The sequence below is a fragment of the Nuphar pumila genome, chromosome 6 (assembly GCF_984573655.1).
Source record: "Nuphar pumila chromosome 6, dmNupPumi1.hap1.1, whole genome shotgun sequence".
Taxonomy (NCBI): Eukaryota; Viridiplantae; Streptophyta; class Magnoliopsida; order Nymphaeales; family Nymphaeaceae; genus Nuphar; species Nuphar pumila.
In genome coordinates, this window is record NC_143254.1 from 10,189,956 (window position 1) to 10,198,433 (window position 8,478).

The following is an 8,478-nucleotide window of genomic DNA, read 5'->3' on the forward strand; positions in this document are numbered from 1 at the left end:
TGTGTTACTGAAGGTGTGGAGATGAAGATGAGAGAAGGGGGAGATGTGAAAGAAAAGGATGAAAATCAAGCTCCTGTGTTGCATGAATAAGTTAGCATAATGTAGGATGATAAATCATACATAAGCTGATTTTTTTATTTGTTTAAGGCTCCTATATACAACATTTGGAACAGTCTCAAATTGTCGGCTTTGGAGGCATCTCCTGTATCCCTCTTACTAGTAGGGCTTTCACTCTTATAAATGCATCTGGGGTGTGTGGACTCATGGAATTGGGTGGATTTTTAGAATTCAATTTCACCAACATTCTTTCATTAAAAACTGGGGACATGAGAATTTTGATGAATTGTACTCCAATTCAATCCATTCAAGGAATCCAAATATGATCTTAGGGCAAAGTTGGAAACAAAAGGAAGAGCAAGTTGAACAACATTGGGAGAACAACATTCGGACCTAGCTCTTTGACAGGAAATAAATTTTGGAGGAATTGAATTTCCCTTTCACTGAATCCCATGAATGAATCCACCCAAACGCACCTGAGGAAGAAAAGGAAAAGCAAGTCAGACAACAGTAGGACCTAGTTCTGTTATTTGGTACTTTCTATTGATCTTATTGTAAAACAATTTTGCTTATAGTTTGGCTATCAAGGTGGACCCTGTGATTTTAGCTTGTTATAGTTTAAAAGTTTCTTAATTAGGAAGATTTTGGATTCTGTAAAGTCAATCTCAATAGTTTAGTCTAGAATTTTGGATTTCATTTTTTTGCAATTGTTATAGACTGGATGGAAAACCTAGCTTGCCGTTCGGTAGTCAGGCTGCAAACTCAATTTGTCATCCGGTCTTTCTAACAGAAATTCCTGCATTATTTGTTTTTAAGAGCCTGCAATTTTATGCTCCAGCATCAGAATCAGCTGGTTCCAGTTTCATTTCAAAGTTGATCGTATATTTCATTTTATCTTTTCCAACACATTTTTAGAGCAGAAGTTAAAATATTTTTTTTTTCTTGTGACAGAAAAGTTGGACAATAATTTGTGTTCTAAAGAGCATATCTCCACGCTCAGGTGTGAGAATCACATGATTCTAATTTCATCTAAATAGGTGGCGGATCTGGAAGGGAACTCGAACCATAAAACCCAACCTTTTTGAAATTCAATCATCTCATTGTATGAGCTTTCCTTTGAGCCCTTGCATGTTGAATAAAGAATGTATAGCCAATAATATAAAATTTGCAATATCAAAATTACCCCCATCTTAAGAATTCTAGATAGAGAACAAAATCCTATGGCTGTGCTGCCTGGATTAACTATAACTAAATTTAAGAGGGAGTAGAAGAGACCTCAAAAGAGAATCCTCTTGAGCTTAACTCTTATAAAAGAGGAAGGAGACACATGTCTCTTCTGAAAGTAGAGTGCAAGCTTAGGCTCTGTTGACTCGAATTCGCTGCCCCTCAAACCTAATAATAGTTAAGGTAATATTTACCCCATTGATGGATATATCTTATATGAACAAGAAGTTAAGTGAAAAGTCCCTAAAAGTAAAATAAATCAGAGCAAATTAATGTGGTTCAGTATAAACCTACATCCATGACAGATAGATCTCACTCACTCTCTTGGTGAGGAGTTTCCCTTAATATATAACAAGCTTGCATACAAATCTTGGAGATTGTAATTCAACAATTTGCATAACAATCTCCTTAGAATAAGGGATAGGAGCAATAATAGGTAACCGCTTCTGCATTAGGATATTCTCATGAATCTTATCTGAGGTGATCACCTCCATCTCATTGGCGCCAAATGATTCTGAATGTGGATAAGTTTTGGGTATGGATTTGATGCCATCTGATCCATTCCTTGATCCAGGATCTTGTCCTCTTACAAAGAGAGTCAAACCTTGCACTATCGGACCCACTTCAACCAATGTCCTCAAGCTAGAGAAGAAGATGAGCTGTCCTTATAGATCTCAGAATTGAGAAGGGAACTAGAACAAGAAAAATTAAGACTCCAAAAGAGGTGGCTCAAAGAATAAGAAGAATTAAACCGAATGACCAACCTCCAGATGCCAGAAGATGGCAAAAGAGGTAGCATACTACAACCACATAGCAGCTATCTATTGAATCTGAATAAAAGATCAAGAGCCTTGAACACCCTTTGACAAAGTTAAGGGGCTCAATTCTAATATTAAAAACATTGATGGAGAGAAGAAAAAGTACACCATGGTATCCACTTCCGGAAAGGTTGATGGTATCCACTTCATAAAATCACCAAATTCAATGGAGCTGATCCAATAACCCATCAAACTAGTTACTAAATGATTCTTGCAAATACAGGAAGAACAACAGAAGGCTAATTAGTTGGTTCCTATGAGCTTAGGGGAAGCTCTCAACTGCAGCAGGTTAAAATGTTTTATTGAACTTGAAGCAGGTTAAAAGGTTTAATGACATTGTGTCTTTCTTCATTGGGAGGTTCCATTACAATATTAAAGTATTACCAACTGTCATTTTTTTCTTTTTTGGATAATCCAGCTAAAAAAACCGTACCATCACTGACTGTACATTGGCTGACCTTTGATTGGCAAAAATTCTTGAGGTCTCCCTGCCCAATGGGGAGTACACCCAACTTGGATCCTATAGCAAGGGACATTTTTTTGGATTTATAACCTGAAGAAACTGCACCCGGCATGAGGACATGGTCGCACTGGCTCAGCCTGCCAAACCTATGGTTGTCAACCCCTGCCCCTGAGGCCTATGCTACGTGTTAGCTTGGGTAGAGAGGTGACACCCATGAGAATCGAACCTTGACTGCCCATCTAACAGCCACCCACCCCCACCCCCCTTGGGGTTATACCAAGGGACTCAAATCAGAAGAAAGAGGAGAGTACTCATGATATCATCAATTTGGCCTACTAGGATGGCTGACCCATTGCCCACTTCTACTCGTTGCCCTCCATTTTTTGCCTTCACACCATTCGCTACATCTTCGCTGGTGATCATGGTAACAATCATGAGAATGCATGGCACCATTGCAACATTTTTTCTCAACAGATTAATTGGCCAAAAAATGGACAAGTGACTAGTAAATTTTTTGTCCATTTTTTTTAGCCACTGTATCTGGAAAGCTTTTGAAATAGTTTCATCTATGTATGTTTTCCTATCATTTGATTGTAAGAAAAATAATAAACACAAAAAGTTGATGTCAAATGTGAAGAGAATAAAATATAGAATGGAGAGAAAAAATGGAGAACGATAATGAAGAATGACTTCTAATACTTTTACTCAAAAAGACTCTTCACACTTGGATTCATACAATGACTCTTAGACTAGGCTTTTATAACGCTAGTAAGACTTTTCTAGATGTATTGAGACTCCAAAAGACTCTTAGAAACTTGTACCTACTTAATAACTCTAGAAGACTCTTAGAAACTTGTACATACATAATAATTCTAGAAGACTCTTAAAAGCTTGTACATGCTCAATAATTCTAAAAACATTGTTCAAGTTTAATTTATTCTCAACAAAATGAACCGAGGTCTGTCTTTTCTAAGCACACTATTTTTCATAGGTTTTGGCAAAACCTAGATTTGAGGATCATCCAAATTCCCACAAATATAAGTTCATGATTTTAAGATGCATGTGTCATGTCTTTTCTAACTTTGCTCTAAGAAAATGTGTTTTGCTTTTGTTCTTATACAATTGGAACTTTTTTATTATCATTTTACTGGTAGGTACATTCAGCCTAAGTTAAACCACGTTTAGATCTTTTATTTGGTACTTTCTTTAAAAATAATGGTCCTAAATGTCTTTTCCAATTTTCCCTTAAAAAAATGTCTTTTCCAAAAACATGAATATGTTTTTCTTGAGAGAATGAGTATGAAATACTAATAATAAAAATATAAGAGCACTAGGTTAAAAAAAAGCGGCACTGTGAATATATTTAAAAAACAGAATAAAGTATATCTATTGTGATTTTAATGTAATTATGAACTTATCGATATAAATTCAATATTTTGCCAATACATATAACTGCGGTCTGATCATACAGTCATAATCCATGTTGAAATTTATGGATCCAGCTCCTTGCTAATATCTGCCCCCTTACTTTTAGGGATGGCAGTGGATCGGGTCGGATGCGGAGGACAAGGTCTTCACCCCGCCCCGTCTCAAAATTCTGCCCTCCATCCCCACCTTCATCTCCGCCTTCATCATCGTCTAACCTCCATCCCTAAAGAAAGAGGTTGAACCATCAAAGGGTATATTAATTATTTTACTAAAGAGGATCCAGGATAGGGGCAGAAGGGGGGAACATTAAAGTACTTCCCCCACACAGGTTTTGATTGTCCTCTATCTTAGATCCAAACAGGGCGAGGCAGGGCTGGCCCCGTTTCTCCCCTGTCTACTGCCATCCCTACTTACTATTCACAATCATTTCTAATACCACATTTTCTGCTGCTTAATAATTAGGTACATACAATTCCCAGTTGGCAACTTAAGGAAAATGCTATATATTTCACCTTACCCACTAATGATGCTAACTCATCACCTCGAGAACCATGAAGGCAAGTGAGCTATTGTTTTAGCCCCAAATGGGTTTGGCATTGTGGGATTGGTCCCAGGCCACTAGGCAGGTGGTCTAGGTTCAAATCTCATGAGTGTCACACCTAGGGCAAGCCTAAGCATGGTGACTCCCTGAGGGCAAGGGGTAAGTCCTGTCGGGACCGTGACCATCATAAGTTCAGCATGCAAAGCTAGCGCAGCTAGGTCTCTGATCCTGGGAGTGGTTTCTCCTTGTAAATGTACAAAAAAAGTGATCTATTGTTTTAGATTAGATCACACAAAGTTTGGAAAAGCTCTTAGATTTGGTGTTTTATCGTTATGCTATTTTGTAAGAGAGTTTAGGTATTCATGTGAATTACCTAATGGCAATCATTGGTATTTCATACTCTTTAATTTGCAGAAAATAGTGTTAAAGATCGTCATCCATTGCATGAAGTGCATGGTCGATGTTATGCAAGTACTGGCAAAACTTCCACGTAAAAGAGCATGCATGACATGCATTGCCCATCAACTGCTGCTTTATGTAATCTACACTAATTGAATTTGCTAATCTGGTAGGGGAGACTTTGTGAAAGTCACGGAGTTGACAGGACGTCACAATCTCAAAACACGCAGAGGCACCCCTTGTCACAAGGTTGAAGCTGGATTTACTCCCCATTGGGAAAGGGGGACCTCATGGATTTTACCAACCAGAGCCTTGCCAATGTACAGTCAGTGATGGGGGGCTTTTTCCCTTGTCCTAGCCCCAAAGAAAAAAGCAAAAATAATAATTACGTAATACTTCTTGAAAGTATATATAACCTTAATTCATGAGTTAAATTATAAATTGTATGGCTTCACACTTTGGAAGAGGAACTGCAAGTATTAGTTGTTACCTCGAAAAATTCACATTGTTGCATATGGGAAAACAAGTCTACAAGTTCAGAAAATTTTTCCTTCACATGTAGATAAATAAATAAAGCCTAAATTATCCTATGATGACTACATACAATCCGGTTGATAAATCACGATTTCCTTTCTGGCAGCACAAACCATTCAATACATCCAACCTATTTGAAAGAAAGAAACCATTGGAAGATGGGTTGATGGATTTGATTTCATTTTTTCCATTATTCCGAGGGTTCTCTTCTACAATTAAGGGTGTGTTTGTTTACATCCAATGAGAATTGTTATCAATCACTCTCATCCAAATGAGAAAACGATTCTCATCGGCTCCATTCATTCCCTCACATCAAATCAAATGCGAGGGAATGGAGTCATGAGAGTATAATTCTCATTTGTGGTGGCAAATCAGAGGTGTTCTCTCATTTGCATGAAATTTGGATTCGCAAGAGTCTCCTAGCAATTCCAAATTGCAAGATTCCAAATCTCATGCGATTTGGAATAGTTCATGGGGGGGGGGGGTGCCTCGAACGTCTCCTAAAAATTAAATTAAAGAAACTTTCAACCAAAAGTATAGTAATTCATGTTGCAATTAGAACTAAGATGAATTTGAATGAGGAAGAACATTGGGCACTCTTTTTTTCCCTTTTGGAACAACAAGCTGGGAGATTCAGGCCCCTCCTCTTATTAACCATTCAAAATTAATACAGCACGGTCGATACATGATTGTCTCATTCAAAAGAAACTAATCAGGAGGTTTATGTGTCCAATATAAACAGTCACTGACATTCTTTAGTAATGGAAAAAAAACTGGGCTAAAACAGGGTAGGCACTTCAAACATGAAAGCCATCATGACGAAGACTGTCAACTTAGATAAAGTTGTCTCTCTCCCAATGCAGAACACCATTTTCATGAATTGGACTGAACGTGTGTGTTATCTTGCATGCTCTCAAGATCCCTGATGATAATCCCCATCACTGAAATCTCTGGGTAGAGTAGAGCCTCAGGCACATAAATACCACCAGAAAAATTATGAAATCTCAACGTGACGGTTCTTAATGGAGAAAACCACTTTGCTTCCTTCAACCACAGCCCAGGAAGCCATAGAAACACAAATGGTGCCATGTGGAGGAAATTGCCATTTATCTGCTATAGGACCATCTGCGACCCACACGTAGACTGGATTTAAAACCTAAACTCACCAGGAAATCATTAAGAAAAATTTCACTGCAGTTGCTCCGCACTATTTTTCTCCTAATACCAACTGAGAGTGATTCCTTATCACGTGACACAGAGGTCCTCATTTTTCCCATATACTCCAGATCACAATGGTAAACGCCACATTCCAGCAATGCTGAACCCAAAGAATATCAAACTTAATACTGTTCTATCATTTGATTTCTTGAATGAAAGAGGTGCAAGGAGCCCTCAAGTCTAGTCTACTCACTACTCTCCATATACCAGTAGCAATATTGCATCTAAAAAATAAGTGCTCACGAGATTCTTTGTCTAGGTGACAAAAGAAAAGTCTATTAGCAAATGAGTAGCCAAATTTCTTCATCCTATCTTGAGTAAGGAGCTTGTTCCCTGCAGCCATATATAAATGCAACCCACAAAGCTCTCAACAAATGATCGATCCTTGTGTCAAATGAATTTGTACCACCCATCAACCTGAAATTTCCTGCAAGCATGATTTCATAAGGTCCGTCTTTTTACAGCTTCAGCTTTTTCACTAACAAGTGGATCCACGGCCATGTGATACATATTGAGAACGATGGATCTTTGGCTCAACCCCTCCTCGAATTAAGGCCTCTTTGTGCATTTGAGATTCTCAAAAAGCAAGGATCTCATATTTGGCATGGGGCCCGTGTCACATCAATCAACACGCTCCATTCCACATTAGACCCTAGCTAGAATATGAGATCTGAGGTTAGCAGACTCCCCTAAGCGTTTGATTGGCAGACAATGGGTAGCTGCTGTTCATGCTGCATGTGCCCAACACAAACGACAGATGCTCGTGATGCCTGGAAAACGGTGTCCTGCACGTCCAACGAGACACCTTTTAGGTAATCCTCAGTGTTCCACTCCTCTCTCTAGAGCAAGTGTTCGAGTACAAACACTTAAAATAAATAAAAACCATTCAAAGGCCGTGGCAGACATGACCTTGATGAAAAAGTTGATTGATATAACAGGCTTTCTGAAATCACACGTTGTTTCTGATTCGCCCAACCACAATAAGAGAGAATGTTCAGTTTAAACATAAAGAACAAGGAATGGCAATTGAGGGCTCAGATTTTTTTTTTAGGTATGTTGGGAGAGCGGGCTCCAACGAGAGTTTTAAATTCTTGGGAAGGAGGGGGGGTCTCCAGTCCAGCGCTGCTAGGTCTATGCGCCTGGAGCAGTTTCTCTGACTCTCAGTAAAAAAATAAAAAAGGGCAGTTGCATTTGCATCAACGAGGAGAGAGAAAGAGGTGGTGCGTCCAGAATTCCTATGGATTGGCGCGCATTTCGGTTGGTCGAAGACTTCCTCCTCAAAACCAACTAAAATTGGCACAAAGACTCTCTCTCTCTCTCTCTCAATGGACGACGGTGTCAAACGGGGTAAGCGGTTCCTTGTATCCCTCCTCGAAATTGCAGGGGACGTATATCAACCCCTGCGCTCCCCATCAGCTCTTAATCTCAACCCATTCTTTTCCTTTCCCTCTCCATCCATCTCTCTCCCTTCCTACCCACATTGCCCAATTTCTCCAGACTTCTGTCCAGGTATTTTCTGTATTGTTGTGGGTTTTATAGGCTTCTTCTTCTTCTCTCTGTGTGTAGGTGGGTGACTTTTGATGTTTGATGATATATATCACGTTTTTTTTTTCAGCATTCGGTTGTTTCTGTCGCTTTTGGGAAACTTGGAATAGTCTTCTGTTTCATTTCAGAGTTCTAACTTGGCACATTCTTTCTGTTTCAGGAGAAATTACCACTGTAATCTAAACCCAACGGAAATGTTAAGGGGTTCTCTCTCATTTTTATCAAATTCTAATATTATTCAGGAATTTTCT